This window comes from Sphaerodactylus townsendi, linkage group LG07, assembly GCF_021028975.2.
Source record: "Sphaerodactylus townsendi isolate TG3544 linkage group LG07, MPM_Stown_v2.3, whole genome shotgun sequence".
Classification (NCBI taxonomy): domain Eukaryota; kingdom Metazoa; phylum Chordata; class Lepidosauria; order Squamata; family Sphaerodactylidae; genus Sphaerodactylus; species Sphaerodactylus townsendi.
In genome coordinates, this window is record NC_059431.1 from 51,341,953 (window position 1) to 51,362,483 (window position 20,531).

The 20,531-nt window shown below is 42.6% G+C and overlaps 1 pseudogene; it reads left to right on the forward strand.

Moving 5' to 3' along the window:
* Positions 1-3,400: 3,400 nt before the first annotated feature.
* On the forward strand, positions 3,401-6,697 carry LOC125436985 (annotated as a pseudogene).
* Positions 6,698-20,531: the final 13,834 nt, after the last annotated feature.

Consider the following 20,531-nt stretch of genomic DNA (forward strand, 5'->3'; position numbering starts at 1 on the left):
CAAGGGAGCCAGCGGGTGCTCTATCTGATGGAACTCAGAGCTGGGGCTGGAGTAGAGACTGAGGGGGCCCTTCCACCAACCCCCACCACTCTAACTGCAAGAGTGGATACCTCATCCAGGGAAGAAAAGCCCCCTCCTCATCCACTAGCTGTAAGGCTGGGAACTCATACCGGGCAGAGAGCACACAACAAGCTGAGGGCAAAGTTAAGTCCAAAATAAAGTCCAAACGCCTCATTCTGATGATAGAATTCAATTATCTGTTCATAAAACCACTAAGTAAAAAAAGTGGCGGGGGGGATAATCTTTCCCACGTCTTAAAACTTTAGTATATCAGAACTCTGCTACAGAGGTTCCACTTCGGACGCCATCTTGGATAAGAAGGACTAAGCATAATATAATGACATGTAAGGTCACTTCTAAAACTCTGCAGAGGAAGACAATGGCAAATGACCTCTGCTTCTCACTTACATTGAAAGCCCCTGCTGGGGTTGTTATAAACTGTCTGTGACTTGAGATAATTTTATACAAACACAAGGCCAATCCTATCTGAGGGCCACCTTTTGCACAAGTTTGTGACTTGTGCCATGGCTGACACAACATTACTATGGCTAGTGTGCTGCTGCCAAACAGTCACAAAGGATACCTCCTACAGTATAATGATCAGCATGTATCACCACAGTAACCTAATGATAACATAATAACCTAATGTTGACCTGATAATGTAATGTGGTCCAGCTTGTAGCCTGAGGCATAAATAGTCGTTCCTGATATCCCCTTGACTGGGTGGCCTGCAAGGTACCAAGCTGCCTCAGAAGATTGCCCTCTCTTCTCAGTGAGGTTTGGAAGTAAAATGTTGACCATGTTCATTTTGAAGAGCAATGGACTTATAATAAAAAACATAGTATGAAGCAGGCATTTTTTTCCAGCACTTTAACACTTACGACTGCTGCAGACTAAACTTTTTCTATTGCCAGCACTAAATATTGAATATGTTCATTTTGTTTAAGTTTGTGCCTGGCTTCAGAAAGGGATAAATATATTGTAGTGTCTGCAGCCTGAAAAGTAAATTGAGCATTTAGGACCTCAACAAATGTGCACTATTTTTCAGTTTCCTTCTGCAGTATAACAATGCCTGCCTATCTATTTATTACTCCAATCTCTGGAGGGAAAGTATGCCTACTAAAAATCTTTTCACATATTATGTAAATATTATTTATTTGCTCCATTTATACCATGTCCATTTCCCCAGTGGATGCACAAAGTGGAATATGGAGGAGAAGTAGATCTATGGCTACCAATCTTGATCCTCCTTGATCTGAGATTGCAAATGCCTTAGCAGACCAGGTGCTCAGGAGCAGCAGCAGTAGAAGGCCATTGTTTTCACATCCTGCATGTGAGCTCCCCAAACATCTGGTAGGCCACTGCGAGTAGCAGAGTGCTGGATTAGATGGAGACTTGTCTGATCCAGCCGGCTCTTTCTTATGTTCTTAATACATTGGTTTCCTTTTTCCCATTTTATTCTCACAACAATGTGATCTGGGTGAAACTGAGAGTGTGACTTACCTATCAGCATGCAGAACACTTCCCTGGCAGAGCTCAGCTTGGGTGTTCCAGGTCCTAGTCTGACACTGTCATTGGTAGACCACACTCACTGTCTAATTCATATTGGATATATGAAGCTGTAACCCAAGGATGCCCAAAATAAATTCTAAGTTGTGTTTATATTACTGGCACTGGCCTGCCCACTTGGCCTCTTTCCAAGGGCGTACCACCCACAGGGACATATGGGGTGAATGGGAGTGGAAAATTGCCCCTTCCTCCTCCCCCTGGTCCTGAGTGGCCGGTCCTCTCTGGGGAAGTTAGGGCCTGCCTCTCTGCTGCTCTCTCTGTGTGGAAGGGAAGAATTCGGCACCAAGTGAGCAGAACTGGCCCCTCTGCTTGGGACATGCCTGCCTCGGCACCACCAGCAGCAGCAGCCGCAGGAGTGGGAGTCCAAGACTGCAGCCCTGGTGAAGAAGGCTGAGCAAGCCAGGGTGAGTTACCCCCGCTGTGCCAAGCTGCCTCCCCTTGACAGGTGTGTGTGTGTGTATGGGGGGGTGACTCACCATGGCTTGCTCAGCCTGCCACACCAGCACCATGGTCTTGGCCTTCAGCTTGATGTTAAGCCACCTGCAAAGAGCGGCAGGGCTGGGTCAGTGCCGGGGCAGACAGCTGCGCCTCCTGGGAGGCAGCCCACACCAGCAACCTACTCTGTGCAGGGCCATTGTGGCCAGAACTCACCCCCACCTTCACCCTTGGGCTGCCTGCTTTTGGGGCAAAGAAAGCTGTTCCAGATGCCAAGACCACAGCACTGGTGTGGCAGGCTGAGCAAGCCATGGTGAGTCCCCCCACTGTGCCCAGCTGCATCCCTTCAATGGGAGTGGGGGGCAAATGCTTTTGCTGATGTGATTTCTTAGTGGCGTGGTGAGCTCAGGTCCTGTGCTCCATGGGGAGGAAAAGTCCCCCATGGCTGGGGTACGTCCTGTGTCCAGAGCACCAGGCTGCATGGGCTGAGGAAGGGGGTGAGGCTTGACATTTAGGGCCTGAGAGTTCTGCATTCCAAGGGTGCTGGATGGACCTCATGGGCACAGCTGGGCGCTGCCAGGTATAAGGACCCCACAGCTGGATCCTCGGAGACTATCCAGGTGGGCCTACCTCTTCCCTGTTGCCTTCTCCTATCTCTAACAACAATTTTTACCTGCTCTTGCTTCCCTCCATCTCTCTCCCCCCTCCGCCCAAGTGTTGCTTGGTCCTTTCTGCAGGGCATGCAATGAATAGATGGGCACCTATTGCCCTCGGTGCTGAAGGCCCCATAGGCTCCACTGCAAATGCACCACTAGTCATCCCAGAGACATATGTAGGGGAAATGGAGCCTGGGGGGGGGTGTGTGTGTGTGGAAAACATATTTTGCCCCAGGCTCCATTTTTCCTACATATGCTTCTGCCTCTTTCAGAGCCTATTTGCCTCTTTCAGAGCCTACTGCCAGGGATGGAGGTGGTGGGAGCCTGTGACCCACCATGAAGCCATTGTCACATTACAAAAGGAAGCATCACACCAAATGTCAAGCCTTTGGAGAAACCCCAATCCACCAGGCACCATGCAAACCCATTCCAACAGGAAATAGTGATTCCCCATCCCCCACCCCACCCCAAAGTGTGCTTATATGGCAAGACTTCCAGAAGAAGGATTATGTCAGCAGGGAGGGGATTTTCACATCCAGCTAAGTTCTGCAACAGAGGAGGTTGGAGAAAATTCTGGTTCCAGGTAGCTTCCATATTCAGGAACCGGTAGTCACTCCCCCACTCACTTTCATGGTGAAGCAAGAGGGGCTGAAAAGGGCAGTGGGGATTTGGAGGAACAAAGTGGAAGCTATGTATTGGAGCTTAAATATTTCCTGCAGTGGCTATACAAGACTTTCCATACATATTGATGCTGGCTGTCAAACCCATGTTGCAGCATGTCATTGGCATTTGTCTAGGTCTGGGCTGCTAACAACATTTATGTATACAAGCAAAAGCATTGTAAATCAGGTTTTTCTAAGAGAAAGGTGTTCCAGACTGCACTGTGCTGGGTTACTCTTGTTCTTAACAGGATCATCTGCCCTTTTATAATAGAACTTCTATGACCAATCTCTTCATTACATCTTGATTCCTTTGAGTCCAACTGTGGATTTTACAAATTTCTGGCAGGTACTTTGGATATCTCATAGGTCATCCTGAAGTGGGAATCTCATAGGTCATCCTGAAATTCCTCTTCAGGAGTTTCAAATGCATCATCCTTTTGCTGCCTTGTTTAATAATGTCATTTAATTCCAAGGGTTACTGATACATGCTGCTGGAAGAAATCTGCCAGTATAACCATAAGTCATTATGTCCATCTAGGTACACTACCTTGTTGGCTTGAGGGAGCAGAAAAGTGTGCTTGACTGGAGTCTCGGGATCTTGATGGTTCTGTTCTATCTTATCCTAAAGCTATTTTGCACACCTGAAGCACTTCAGATGAGTTTTGCAAGTATTTTATTTCCGACTGAGTTACAGTGTGGCCACCAGCAAGAGGCAGTGTGCCAACATAGATGACATCTGCTTTATCTGCCAACCTGAGTTCCAGAAGCCTGTTTTTCTCATCTACCAGAACATATTCTGTGAAGAATGCAGAGCTCTGTAGTTCAGTAGGGAGAAAAGCTGCCCATGGTGTAGAACAATCATCTCAGATCACATTTACAAGTGGAAGTTTATACTACTGTTTGCACAAACAGTGGTATATATGTATTGTTGCAGGCTTTCACGGCCGGATTCAACTGGTTCTGGTGGGTTTTCTGGGCTGTGTGGCCATGGTCTGGTGGATCTTGTTCCTTGTTTCACCTGCATCGGTGGCTGGCATCTTTAAGAGAAACCCAGAAGACTGAGGAGAAACAGCCCACCACAGGAAAAATATTTCAACCATACATCAAGGGAATCACTGATCAAATAGGGAAACTGATGAAGAAACATAACCTACAAACCATCTTCAGACCTACCAGGAAAATACAGCAGATGCTACACTTAGCAAAGGACAAGAGGAACTCCCTCACTTCTGCAGGAGTCTATCGCATACCCTGCAGCTGTGGAAAGGTCTACATAGAAACCACAAAACACAGCATTCAGGTTTGTATTAAGGAGCACGAAAGACACTGTCGGCTTAACCATCCTGAAAAATCTGCAATTGCAGAGCATGTCTTAAACAAAACTGGACATAACATTTTATTTGAAAACACTGAAATTCTGGACAATTCAGAAGGTTACTTTGTCAGACTGCACAGGGAGGCCATTGAAATTCACAACCAAGACAACTTCAACAGGAAAGAAGAGACTCTGAGAATTAACAAAGCATGGCTACAAGTACTTAAAAACACCAAAAGCAAACCCCAAGAGCATGCTAAGTTCATGAACAATGGACTCTACCCAAACACAGGATTTGCATTTACTAATTCTGCTGCTACTACAGGGCATGAAAAGGTGAATCACTCCCTGGACTGATAAGCCCCACAATACTATCAACCACATCTTTGCATAACAAGTTCCACCCAAACACTTACTGATTGGTTCCCCACCCTGGGACATGGACAATATATACCCCAAACATTACCTTTTCTCTAGACACAGTGTGTAACAGACTTCCCTCTGTGATACACCTCTGAAGATGCCAGCCACAGATGCCGGTGAAATGTTAGGAACAAGATCCACTAGACCACAGCCACGCAGCCTGGAAAATCCACCAGAACCAGTGGTATATATGTTTAATCACATAATTTAAGAAGCCACCCTCAGATTTCTTTTAAACATTAGGTGTTTTATTTCCTACATCATGACAACCAGCCTCCAACCGTAACATTTTTGCACTCTGAGAAATAAACTGTATTTTTAATATAAAAGAGGCTAAGACTTAAAATATGCTCTTTTTCTATGTTTTTCTTCATCGTACAATGACCTGGTCAGTCACTATTAAGTTGGATCTTCATGCAGTAGAGTTTTCTAAAGAAATACACTGCCTTTAGAGAAGCCCCTGTTTAAGGTCTGATATATTCATGATATTAGGGGCAGAACCCCTCCCCCCAGATATGCATTATGTTCAAAGAGTACCTCTAGATAATCATGTGATATCAAAGGTTCTCTTGGCAATTGGCTGACTTTATAAATTGTTTAACATAAAGCTTGCTAGATAATTTTGTAGAAGATTCAGACATTTCATAGAAGATTCAAACACAGAAAAGGAAGAAACAATGGATGTTGGCTATGACTTTTGAGAAAACAAGATACAGTGGCTACAATCCATCTACAACCCTCTGACTAATAGCCATAAGCACTGTGTCCAAACTGTGGTCAATCTGTTGAGTTGCAGATACATTAGAATATCAACTATGTTACTCTGAAATTACGATAATACCAAGAAGTACTTTTGGCAGTATAAATATTTGACAATAATGGAGTAAATTGCTCACAGATGAATTTTCTGTAAGGTTTTATAGGACACTGAAGGAAAATTGGTTAGAAGTTATCTCACAGAGGATTAAATTCAGCTGATCATCATGATCACAGTTGTTGCTTAATTTTTTAATGCACAGGCCACCATGTCACCTACCATCACCTTATAGTGCCTTCTTCATCTTGTCTTTGTTTGAATTGAACTCATTGTAACAAAAATCTGAGAATTAATGAGCTATATGGCTTCAAGATTCATTCCATTTATTAAAATGAGTAGAATATTTACATGCTGGCTTTCTATTTTAAAAAACATTTAAAGTGGTTTACAATTTTAAAATCCATGTGAAGCTGTTAAAATAGATAGCAACTGTTCAGAACTTACAACCACTAGTGACAGATTTGACTACAAAGTTCTTCAGGAGTAAAAAAGGGATTTTAGACACCAGAAGGCTACTGAAGTAGGAACAATTCACAATGCAGAAGGAAATTAATTCTAAAGAGGAAGAAGCTACCAAGAAAGTCCATGTGCAGGCTCCTTCTTGAACAGACAGTTCCCATAAAAAAGGCTTCCTTGGTTTACAATAAAGTGTGAGGTGGTTATGTGCAGGTTGACCAAAACTGTATTACTGTAACATGCTCTATTTTCCCATCTTGTGTTATTTAAGGTCTTGAGGATTAACGCCTTCACTATGTATTAAGCTAGGAGCACATTGGCAACCCATGGTATTCACACAAGTTGGGAATAAAATATGTTACAGTAATTCAAGATGGATGTTACTGAGGCATATGTGACTGTTGACAGGTCTATCTTTGCTGTAAAATGCTAACATCAGCTGAACCAGCCTAAGTTGGAATAACATACTCCTGACTATCTCTGCCTCTGGGCATCTGTAGCCAATGAGGCATACAAGAGAACACCTAAACAATGAGCTCAACCTTTGTGAGATCCTGAGAGCTATAAACCAATGAGCAAGCAGAGGTTCCCCTGCATCAGTTGCTCATACCAACCTTCCAGGAAAGACGTGGCTGAAAGCCAGACTATGGATTGGTTTCTTTCAGAAATACCTGCAACTGCATGGGTACCACTTTCAATTTGTGTGTGTACTGTCAAGTCACTGCTGACTTATGGTAACCCCATAGGTTTTTAAGGCAAGAAATTTCAGAAGTGGTTTGCCATAGCCAACTTCTGGCCTGAAAAAGTTCTGAGAGAACTGTGACTGGCCCAAGGTTACCCAACAGGTTTCATGTGGAAGAGTGAGGAATCGAACCCAGTTCTCCAAATTTGAGTTGGTTGCTCTTAACCATTATGCCTCACTGGCTCTCTACTTTCAATATGTTGCATTAAAATATCAGATTCAGTACTGGCCTATAGTCAGGCAACTAGATCCAATAAATCCCTGTCTTTTAAAAATAAACTGATATGATTTATTGAATTTTCAAAATACTAGCAGGGTGGTAACTCCAAGAAGGAAATGTGTTCAGTTAGTAAGGACAACATCAGGAGTCCCACATCAGGAGTAAACTCTCAGTGACAAAGAATTTACAATTAGTTTAGTTTGGTAAGTATAATACATACTCTGTGCTGCATTCTGCACTTTATCTGTAGATTTCATTGTGTTCTGTTGGGGAGGGGGTTGCTGGTATTTGTAGTGAAGTTGACATCTGTTGCCATTTACCAATAAAAATGCAATCCCCTAGGTCTATCGGTGTTACATCTTTTCTTTAATGAAGGACAGTGTGACACCTGATCGATAGGACAATTGAGTAACTGCCCATCACTATGAGTAAATACTTTATAATTTGGCCCTAGGCACTCAATCAATACTAAATGAAAGAAAATTACAGAATTCTTCTCTAATTGTGCCATGTGGATCAACCTTCTATCAAGCTCTCATTATGTGTCTACAGAAAACTATGTTATCACCAGAATAAAACAAGAACCGTCATTTTAAAACTATAAACCTTTTGTATTATGAGTAAGAAAGTCATATTATTTTCATTTCCTTTAGCCATTATTTAATTATGAAGTTACAAGAATCTGATAAATGCTGGAGCACCTTCCTTATGAAGAGAGGATGCAGCATTTAGAACTCTTTAATTTGGAGAGGAGACGTCTGAGGGGGGATATGACTGAAGTCTATAAAATTATGCATGGGGTAGAAAATGTTGACAGAGAGAAAATTTTCTTTCTTTCTCACAATACTAGAACCAGGGGGCATACATGGAAAATGCTGGGGGGAAGAATAAGGACTAATAAAAGGAAACATTTTTTTACGCAACACATGATTGGTGTTTGGAATAGACTGCCACAGGAGGTGGTGATGGCCACTAACCTGGATAGCTTTAAAAATGGCTTGGACAGATTTATGGAGGAGAAGTCGATCTATGGCTACCAATCTTCATCCTCCTTGATCTGAGATTGCAAATGCCTTAACAGACCAGGTGCTCAGGAGCAACAGCCGCAGAAGGCCATTGCTTTCACATCCTGCATGTGAGATCCCAAAGGCACCTGGTGGGCCACAGCGAGTAGCAGAGTGCTGGACTAGATGGACTCTAGTCTGATCCAGCTGGCTTGTTCTTATGTTCTTAAGACCCAGACATAACCTAGAATTTTGCATGGATAAGTTCACAAAACAGAGATATGGAACTTTGGGCTGAAACTGAGAGCAATTCTATTTAGGTTGTTTCATGGCTTATCTGAAGCAGAATTTATCTCAGTGTTTGCAACATAAAGTTCCTTCATGGTAATGCAGATGAATTGTACAATGGGAGAAGGACTATGTCTGTGTGATAGAGCTTCTGCTTTGCATACGAAAGGTCCTTGGCTCAATATTCACCTTCTTCAATTTAAAAAGTCAGGTGAAAAGTGATGTGAAACCTATACTTGAGACCTAGAAAAATGCTTCAAGCCAGAGTAGACAACAATGACCTTGACACAACAAGGTTTTGATCCTAGAAGATAATGTAATATTGGATCCCCAAAAATATTGGTATTCCCTATATTCCTGAATGCCAAATACCAGCATGGTATTCAGGTACAAGTTTTTTTCTGGCTTTTTAAATTTTTGGGTCCATTATTCCCCATGGGGAAAATTTCTGGGTAGGTGTGGGAGTTGTTTTTTTAAAGATACAGGAAGCAACACTGTAGTGGAGCTGCTGTTGCCTGCCCTTTAGAATAATAGAATCTTAAGCCCTTTCTGCACAGGCCGTATTCACCAATTCCGGCCTGGTAAAACATCGTTGGTGGGGAAACCCTTTGCACAGGTGGCGCTGTGAAAATGATGCAGCATAACTCTTCCACCCAAAAAAACGATGTATTCAAACGTCGCTCGGGGAGCGAGGTTTTTGGAATACACTGGCTTCCATCTGGTGCCAAGCAAACAGCCCCAAATGCCTCTTTACCTCCCCCTGGCTTCCGTCGCTCTGTGGAGACCAGGGGACATGCCTCCTGGCCTCTGTCCCTGCAGTCATCTCTCTGGCCATGGGGGCATGTCCCCTGGCCTCCACAGAGCAATGGAAGCCAGGAGGACGTAAGGAGCCATTTGGGGGGCTGTGTGGCCATGTGGAGCCTGCTCCACCAGCTGCACAGCCAGTGGGGCTGTTCGTGCGAACAGTCCCAGGGCTTGCATCGGCATGAACCATGCCAATGCAGCCCTGCTGCTCTGGCCATGCGGAAATGTCCATAGAGACCACAAGGGCCATCAAGACCAACTTCCTGCCATGAAGGAATACAAAATCAAAGTATATGGCCATCCAACCTCCAAAGAAGGAGACTCCATACTTGCATGTAGTGCATTCCATTGTTAAACAGTCCTTACTGTCAAGAAGTTCTTTCTACTGTTTACGTGGACTCTCTTTTCCTGTGCTTTGAATCCATTATTTCTTGTCCTAATCTCTGGAGCAGCAGAAAACAAGTTTGCTCCCTCTTCAGCATTATATTCCTTCAGATATTTAAACATGACTATCATATCACCCCTTAACTTTCTCTTCTCTGGATTAAACATACCTAGTTCCCTGAGCCTCTTCTCATAGGGCATGGAATCCACACCTTTTTAACCATTTTGGTCGCCCACCTCTGGACCCATTTCAACTTGTCACTGTCCTTCTTAAATTGTGGTGCCCAGAAGTCAAGGTGTTGAGCCAAACATAATCAAAATAAAACCACAGAATATTTGCAGGGGAAACTGCAGGGGGAAGGGGGACCTTTGTAAACCTAACAGAACCAATAGTAATGTACAGAAACCCAGTAGAACCCAGAGCCACTGACAGTGCAAGTTCAACAGAAGCAATGTCAAACTGGAGAATCACAGCACAACAAATCCAAGTAAAGGAAAGTGTAAAGCAACTCTAGTAAGGAAAAAAAACTTCTTGAAAAACTCTTGCAAATGCTGGCTCTTGATCTCTCCAGTTAATCCCAAATACTTAATGGATTTTAGGGGAACATTTATTTGGTATCCTGAAATTTCCTGTATATATTTTTGATGCCGAGCATACCAGAAAACGTCGATATTATATTTTTGGTATATTTTCAGTTCTGCTTTATACAACTACAGATCCCCAAGTATAATATGTTAAAAAATGAATATCTGATCCATTTTTTCTAAACTGTCAAGGATACACACATACAAATACTTCTTGCTCATTATATTTGGATCAAAATGTCTTAGTTTCAAACTTTTTAAATGGTCCATGTACCCAGAATATGTGTGTACCAAATTTCTAGTTTCTATTTTATGTGGGAATACCCTTCAAATTCTGATATCACCATGAATCAGTGAACCAGTAAGCCACAGGTGTCTTTTTTGTTGTTGCTGATAATGGAGAAAACAGTTTGCAGATAGGACATGATTGTAAGTCTCCAATATCCAGTGTTATTTTCTCAAGATGGAATCACCCTGCTCTTTTAGGCACACTTTAAAACAAAACAATATACTGAACTATACATAAAATTAAATTTCTTAATTTGTTTTCACTTTTATTTTCTAACTATACATTTTTGAGCTTTTCTTGTGGGATACAAGTTCTATCATTCCTGAAAAGGAACAATGAATTTAATAGTATTGTTCACTGGGCAGATTTTTAAAAATGATATTGTCTGGACTATATTCTACTTTCAAAATTTAACATTCCTAGTACAAATAAGCTGCAATCATCATATGTACCTACTTCTATAGTGAGACTTTCTTTATAAAGTAAACTATTGATTTTGTAAATCAACAACATCCCCTTTATCAAAAGGATTCTCCTCTAATGCCATTTCAGATCTTGTCTGGACATAGATTATTAGCATTTTGCTCAGTTTTCTTTGACAGAAAGGTTAGCTTAGCATTAGCATAGTCCTGAAATTGTGCAAATAATTATTTGGTGCTTAGCTGAAGCAATGAATGTGCAGCTGTCAATCTTGATTTATTCCCAATCTCAAGAGAAGTGAGATGTAGCAGGGTTAGTCTGAATGACAAGTCAATAAAGAATGAACTTGATACTGTTGTAGGATGATCCACAACCCTGTTAAACTGAAATACTTGGATTTTAATTAGTTTAGTCCTATGCATGCCAAACAACAAAAATCTTAGCATTTGGTCTTAGTTCCAGTGTATTCCAAATGGGTCTATCTTTGAGGCTCATATAACTGCCAGAGGATGGTTAGGACTTTGTTTATAAAGCTGCAGACAGCCAGCTTTACACTTTGTCATCTTAGAACACTAAATGAACTTTTCCAAATTCATTCACCTGTATAAATTTGCCTTTAATCCTCATTCAAGTTATTGCATTTATGCTTGTTATTAAAATGTAACCAAGTATTGTTCTGTTGTCAACCACAGGAAAGATTTGTTACTCTTTTTAACATTCTTGGCTGTGTTATGGAAGCTATAAAAAGGCTAATAGGAAAGCAATAACTGGAATACATCTTGCTCAGGACACACTGCTATTTCCAAGTACAATTTTCTTTACAAAGCAACAGTTAAAATGATAAAATGCTGAAACCTCTGCAATAGTTTCCAAACTTTTCTTCATGTTTATGTCCAGTAATTTGAAACCACTAGGAAACTCAAAGGGGCTTACAATCTTGCCCTTCCCCCCTCACAACAAACACCCTGTGAGGTGGGTGGGGCTGAGAGAGCTCCAAAAAGCTGTGACTAGCCCAAGGTCACCCAGCTGGCTGAATTCCCCAGATAAGCCTCCACAACTCAAGCGGCAGACCTGGGAATCAAACCCGGTTCCTCCAGATCAGAGTGCACCTGCTCTTAGCCACTACACCACTGCTGCTCCCAGTGGCAGATAAGATCCGCCCTATAAAATTTAAATAGCTGCACTATTATCCCAGGGTATAAATGGTCATAAGTCCTAAAGAGGTACAATGCTTCTCCTGCTGTAGCTTGGTTGCTTTGACAACATATATTCAAAATTCCACCCACTCACTGATTACCCTATTAACTTCCTTTCCTTAACCAGGAGTTGGTGATATGTCCTAAAGTTGTCACCCTTAGATGCCCATACTCCTCTATCATCTGATATTTCGTGTCTAGCTAGTTATGTAAATAATGACTCAGACATTTGGCACCTCAAAAGGTTTATTTGTAAGTGTATTAAGTGTATTAAGGTTGTTTATTAGGTGCTATATCTTTTTTATAGTACACTTTATGTTGTGTTCTTGGTTTTTTGTTATTTTGTTAGCAAGAAAACTTTAATAAAAATAATTTTTAAAAAAGGTTTATTGCATAATTATAACACAATTGGGCATATGGATCCACCCCTATAAAGACATGAGAGGTTGTGAAATGCACTAGCTTCATCTTACGGATAATCATCAAGGGTTGATTTCGCACAGTGCAAATATAATCTATTGACAAAGGGAAATATCCTGGTTTTGGCAAGAACTTTGTTTGGGTCCCTTCCCCAAAGTGGGATTGACACGCAATATTTTCCTCAACTTGTTTTTAAAAAAAGCCAAAATCACTATCTTTTTGAAAAATCCCAGATTGAACCTGCTTCCATGGGAATGGTATGGGCACCAAACTACTTTATTTTTCTTGCCCCACCACCCATTCTTCTCCCTGACATCATGTCAGTTTCATTTCTGCTGAGCTGCTGACTGGTGTGATAGCTTGCCATTTTAGAAATGTCCCTCAACCACGTTTTCTTCCCTTGGCAGTGACTGTGAGCACCATTTCACCTAAATGTGTACAGCAATGGATTCAAAACAATTGTGAGCAATAGCCCTGTTTCCTTTTCTTGTTATTTGTTGGGTGCTTAGAGTATGTAGCTAGGCAGATGCACACCTTTGGATATGGATGGGACATATTGTTTTGCTCCCTTTTTGGACAGATTTTATTATTTTGTATATCTCAACGTTAAAGGGAGGGTGCATGCTTCATGTTTACATATGTCATGGTTTCAAAGCCGAAAACTTTTTTCCCACACTAGAAAAATGGAAGGGGGACGTCCTGCTTGGGCTCCCAGGGTTGATGTAGATTTTTCACCAATCAGAAGCATTCCCTTAGCAGAAAGTGGGAACGGGTGGAAGGGGGACTGTGGTGCTGGAACAGCCAATCAGAAGGCAGGAAAAATTGGATATTCATGCCTGTGCTTTTGCACTGTAAAACAAGGGCCGTTTCCGCACAGCCACGCTGCGGGGGGGTGTCAGCATAAATTATGCTGACGCACCCCCTGGGACTGTTCGCATGGATGGTCCCGGTAGGGGTGGAGAAGACGGTGCAGCCTACACAGAGGCTGTGCCATCCCTCGAGTGCCTTTCTGTCCCCTCTGGCCTTCTGGCCCTCTCTGGCCTTCCAGCGCGCGCACAGGCCAGGACATGCCCCCCACTGCCCTGTCAGCGACGGCTCTGGAGTGCGCGGGGCAGGACATACCTGCCCTGTCGCGACAGCCTGGAGTCTGGGGCGAGAGTGTCCCCTGGCTCTGTCGCGGGATGCCTGACTCAGAAGGCCAAAGGGGGGTTCGGGAAAGAGGGGGGAAATGGCACCTTCCAGCCGCTGCCAGGCAAACTCTTCCCCCTCTGGGGTTGGAAGACACTGTTTCCGAAAAACCTTGCTCGGGCGTCTTCGCGCCGCTCGGGAATTGCGAGGCCGGTGCTGCTGTGATGTAGCAGCGGCGGCCGTGCGAACCCCTCCCCAGGAACGCTGTTTTTAGCATCCCTGGGGTGCTCTTTACCGCCTGTGCGGAAAGGGCCTAAAAGTGGGTTCATGTGAAGTGACAGACAATGGGCACCCATGTGAAGGACAAAATGGAATAAAATAGACCCAGATTCAAAAACAACAGATATAACCTGTTATTATTATGCTGTGCAAAATTTACCTCTGTCACAAAGTCGATACTACGGTCATCCAATCTCAAGATTTAAAATAAAAAGTCTTACAGCTATGAACATTTGAAAATGCTTTTCCAGATGAAATTGCTGAGAAGCACTCCCAACTACTCACATCTAGGATATCTGAGCATGATGATGAATCAAAGACTGAATGTTACAAGCCTGGTCAACCAAGACCACCAAATATTGTTTCCACATTCATGAAGAAAACCACATTCAATTCCTTATCAAATCAATGTCATGAATGCAGAACTTGTTCAATAATAAATTTAAAAGTACACCAACTTCTGTTACTACTGATAGTTTTCACAGGTGTATGCCAGGTTCATGCCATATCACATCCCTCCTGATACTAATACTGAAATCTAATCACAAGGTTTGCATTTTGTGGGGTGCAAGGTATTCATGAAAGTGGATTTCCATGTTACCATTTCCAGGGAAGCTTCCTGTATTTGACAATAAAACATTGTCAGCAATTCAGAGACATTCTGCTTCTGATTGCTTATTTTCCTTATTCCAATAGAAAAGTTTCAACTGGTGTTAAGAGGTTTTGCTAGCAAAGCAGGGAAGTGGAGGGGTATTTCTCCTGATTTCCCATCATCAGTGAAGCACTTCCCACTCAAACTGCATTTGATCTTTTTTGTTCATGAAGTTCCTGACTCCTAGGCCGTGTTCGCACGGCCACACTGGGGGTTGGGTCATCGTACATGATGTGGACCCAACTCCCCCCGGGACCATTCACACAAACGGTCCCGGTTGCAGTGGGGAAGACAGCGCAACCTCTGTGCAGGCTGCACCATTCCCCAAATGCCTTACCGTGTTCTCCGGCCTCCGGCGCATCGCACAGGCTTGGAAGTCGCAGGGCAGGGGGGGTGTCCCCTGGCCTGTGCCACACGCTGGAGGCTGGAGGACATGGTAAGGCATTTGGGAAAGGGGGGAATGGTGCCTTCTAGCTGCTGCCGTTTGCACGGCAGCGGTTGGAAGCCACTGTTTCCCCAAAACCTTGCTCGGGGAGCGAGGTTGGGAAACAGCGGCTTTGCGCCACTGGGGGGGAGCGAGGGCGCCATGGCTGCGTCCCCATGCTAACAGCTTCCTAGGGTGGCGTTTTTGCCGTCCTTAGGGTGCTGTTATTGACCCGTGTGGAAAGGGCCCTAGATTCCATTCTGTGTGTCACAAGGGCTGCCATAAGTAGGGAGAAGAAGGCAAGGTACACTTCTGTAAATGACCTGCACTCATAGTTCATAAAATCCCATATATAAGATTTTGATTTTTTTTAAATCATGTGTTCCTTTGACAATGTGAACTGTTTCCACAATCATCTGTTCAAGTAATGGATTCCCAGTAATGAACTAAGAGACAGGAATAAAATAACTTCACCCCAAGAATATTCCTGTTCTTGGAGTAACATAGGAAGAAATGTTCAGCTTAAAGTAGCCTAAAAATTGTATTAACACAGTTCTCATATCCATCAACTGTTCATTGACCTTGTGAAGCTTTTCTTCTACAGAAACTCACTGAACATTGAGTCAGTAAATGAAGGTAATCTTTCTGAACAACATTTCCAAGTTATCATACATAGGATTGCTGCCTAACAGCCTGATACTACTGACTACTATTATTAGTTGCATTGTTTTGTGCTACTAAAAGAAACATTTACTGGATTTTTGGGTCCTCTCTCTAAACAACTAAAGTTCGAGCACTACCTTTGACATCACTGATTCTACTGGGACCATCTAATATAGTCCATAACAAGCATTTGCTAAGAGTAAGGAGGGATGGACATGATGAATCTAAAGATGATTTATCTTGTACCAGTTGGGTCCTTACTCAGTTATATTAGAGTGGACACTGTGTTTCACTGGGATACTGATCCTTGTATATATCACAACACCATTTTGCATTTTCCCACATAAAATTTACTCTGCTCATGTATTTTATTGCCTAGTCATTTTCTGACAAGTCATGTATCTTGTCAAGGAGCAGCAGTGACGTAGTGGTTAAGAGCAGGTGCATTCTAATCTGGAGGAACCGAGTTTGATTCCCTGCTCTGCTGCTTGAGCTGTGGAGAATTCATTTGGGGAATTCAGATTAGCCCATGCACTCCAACACAGGCCAGCTGGGTGACCTTGGGCTAGTCACAGCTTTTCAGAGCTCTCTCAGCCCCACCCACTTCACAGGGTGTTTGTTGTGAGGGGGGAAGGGAAAGGAGTTTGTAAGCCCCTTTGAGTTTCCTACAGGAAAGAAAGGGGGATATAAATCCAAACTACTACTACTACTACTACTACTACTACTACTACTCTTTTTCTTCTTCCTCCTCCTCCCTTTCCTCCTCCTCCTCCTTTAGTATTATTTTTAATGAATGACACAATAAAATATATTTAAACTTGTATCTCCAGATACTGGAATTCTTAAACCCAACCCTGGAAGCCTTAAAGCAAGGTCTCAGATCACTCAACAAATGTTTTTTTTTCTTTGAAACTAATCTATCTTTTAAAGAAATGTATATATTTTTAAAGAAACACTTATAATACTTTAATTGCTAGCAATACCATTTGACAATTTCCATGTTGTACACTATTTTAATAAAATATAACATCAGGTTTCAATTTTGCCTGTTACACATTGGCTACAAACTGAATCTAAATGCATCTTTAAAACATTAATGAGGACAGCTTTTCACAGTCTAAAACTCTTTTTTACATGATGGCAACTGTTTAGAATCATTACTGACCATCCTTCAAGACAGTGACAGCTGATGACTGGTAGTCAAGAGTTATCTTTGATAAGTATTATCAAAGTAAACCACAGTATGGAAAGATGGAAAGATATACAGAACAGGACAACTGAGTTATAGCAATGTGTATGAGAGTGCTAAATGAAAACAAGTTACAGCACTTCAGAAAGAACAAACCTTAATGATATTCTTCAAGTGATAGCACCTATCTTTTATTTTTATGTAACAAAAATTGGCTCCTGGTGTCTTACTTAATCCACAAGGATGGAGCGAACTACTATTAACAACATTTGTGGGATGTGTGTCTCCACAACCATAATTTATACATTTTGTAAACTTTCTCCTCCGCCTAGCATATTTTGAAATGTAAGTTAAAGCATATTTTATAATTCTGTGGATGTATACCATAAGAAACAGCAATAAATAGACAGTGTGTGACAGAAAGTGATAATGGAACAATAAAATATAAGGAACGAAGCAAATTATCCACATACAGAAACAATCAGTGTTAATGTACAGAGATTTAGCAAAATGTTCCATGCAGTTCTGAAAGAGTTCTTTGTGGAAAACATATTAACTGAGTTGCATGACAAAATCCCCTATGTAGATTCCTGAAAACTGAATCCTTAAGGATTAGTCCTTCAAAAATAATTACAATTTCACTTATCCTTTAAGCTATCATCTGAATCAATATCACACATGCCTCCCTAAACCATTGATCTTTTCTCTGTCATTCTAAATAGGGTTGATTGGAGCATAGAGCTAGATATTCCCAAAGTACCATCTTGTCCACTGCTAAGTCATTAAAAATAAGCAAACGAAGCGTCAAAACATTCTGGGAAAACCCTTACTTGTCCAGCTTATTTCATTTCCCTTTTAATTTTTATTAGTTTGTTTTTGGCATACTTTAATTAGATGTGTGGTAAGCTGAAGTACTGTAGTCAAAACTGACTTGGGGCTTTTTCGCACACACAGTTTATTCTGGAATAAATATATGTGGTCGCCATGGATTGTGCTATTTGTTCGCACACACTTAAGGCACAATGTGCTTCGACCCCTAATCTGTCACCCATTTGAGCCTTTACCTCAGATTTTTCCTGTCGCTCGATGCTTGTGCAACTTTTTGGGATAAAACGGATTCCCTCCACATTCCAGTGCCTATGTGCAAAACACAATGCAAATGAGCAACTTTTAAGAATCATGCCCCCACGGTGATGCAATTTCTCCCAGCCAATCAAAAGGTGCCAGGCAATTGCTGATGCGCACGCAGATTTTAAAGTTTTGTTTCCGTCTCACTTGCCTCCCCCAGTTCATGGCGGTTGGTCATGCATAAGATTGCTCTGCTCATCAACTTATCTGGTGACGAAATCTAAAATGTGTATAATAACAGAGAGCTCCAGAGCTCAATAACTCTTTGGGGGAAGTGGGGGGGGGTATTTACTCTTCTGTCTTTTCAGCATCAGCGGTCAGCCACACTTTGGGGCTAGTGGGGCAAGAAGCGAAATCAAAACAAGTGAGACACACCTTTCCTTCCCTGGGCTGGTGCTCTTTCCTGTGACCTGGCGGCGGTGGGGTGCATGTGGCTGGGCTGGAGGGGGAGAGGCGGAGCCCAGCTTGCTCACTGCTTTGCCGCCGCCTAACAATGGGACTGTACTAAGCCGCCATGGTGCTGGTGGGAGCAGCAGCGGGGAAAGTAGCAACAGCCGCCACCAGCTTCCTGCTGAGACCCACCGCCAGCTTCCTGCTGAGACCCGCTATTCCTGAGACCCGCTATTCCCTTGGCGATGCCGAACCAGAAGAGCAACAAGGGTAAGAAGAACAAGTGCGCCAACAGCAGCGGGGACGAGCAAGAAAATGGAGCCCTGGCAGCAGCAGCAGCAGCTGGGGCAGCAGCAGGCACCATAGGAGCCCTGGGCACGGTGGCCGCTGCAGGAGGGAGCGAGCCCATGGCAGCCGCAGGAGGCGATGGAAATCCGGGCAGAGCGGCGGCTGCGATACGTTCAGCTTTGGCTGACGCCAGGAATGTTAAGGCGGAGGGGAAGGGGAGGGGATGGCCTGGCCAAGTAGGACAGGGTAGCCAATAGGAAGAGTGGAGTGTCATCATCTCATTGCCACATCACAGCTTGAGCATATAATAACAGGGCCAAGTGTCACAAACAACACGCCCAGGGATGGCACAGCAGCCAATCAGGACTTCCGTTTGTATTGCATTCCATGGCAATGCAAACCACAGGGGTTTCTGGAGCAAGAAAAAGATCCATATCAACCGAGTGATGTGTGAATGATGTCGAGCGACAAAACTGAAACAAAAAGGTCAGGATGTCAATGCGGATTGCATTAATTCCAGAGCAAACCTTGTGTGCGAAAAAGCCCTTGAAGTCAGTTTTAGATAGCCTGTTCAAGGATGACTCAGCCGTCCAGCCTTCCAAAGCCGGTGAAGTGAATACCCAGTTTGATCAGGTAAATGAAGATGATTGGGGAAGACTATGGCAAATCAATCCATAAATATAATCTGCCTAGGAAACATTTTGATGTGTCCTCATCTCATCGTTCAACAATGGCCTGTAGCTTGCACAAGAGATTACCTTTATCTTTTAAAAACAATAATAAATGGGGGATTCTTCATGATTACCTGAAACATTTTAAAATCTTTTAATGTTTCCCAAAATGAAAAACTGCCTATACAAAGAAAACCAACATAACATGCAAACTGGTAGCTAGAATCCATTTTTCTGAAACTTTCTAATGATGTCGTGAGTAGATTTATCAGCTAGACTACAGCATTAAGCAGAAAGAACACCTATTTTATCACCACACTGACCGTTTTAAATAAGAATGTGACAGTGGATGCGGTCTGCCAGTATTGATACAAGCCCAGATAAGGGGTCTCTTTCTGAGTCTGTATTACTATAGAGGTAATAAAGATACTATTCTGATTAGCCACAGATAGTATCCTGCTTAGTGTAAGTGTCACTGTAAAGGAAGAAGGGAAGAGGATACTGTTGAGAATGCTAAGGAAGTATGGTGGTGAATTCACCAAGCTTAAAGCCAGTATTTGAATCGGAAATTAAATATTAATTGTGGCATACAAGGGTCATATACTACTGTAATATGTAGATTGAATCTGTTATGGATAATCCAATAATATAGTCATTCAGTCATGGGAACTGAACTTTGGCTCTGTTGGGGGACTATGCTTCAGTGATTCCAGTCTAACTACACTGATGGACAGCATAAGGTTGTGCTGTGAAACATCTCTTTAACCATGTGACAGTTTTGCTATGGTGTATAATAATGCTCAATTTTATCCTGTGCTATATAACATCTACATGAAACTCCTGATAAAAGTTCCTTCTGTAAGTTGATGACATCCAGAGCTATTAAGTGTTAAACAGAATCAAATCATTCAGTGAATGAGCTGGAGGCAGTACTGGGCTGGCTTCTATCCAAAAGTGAAATCTTATCAGTGATA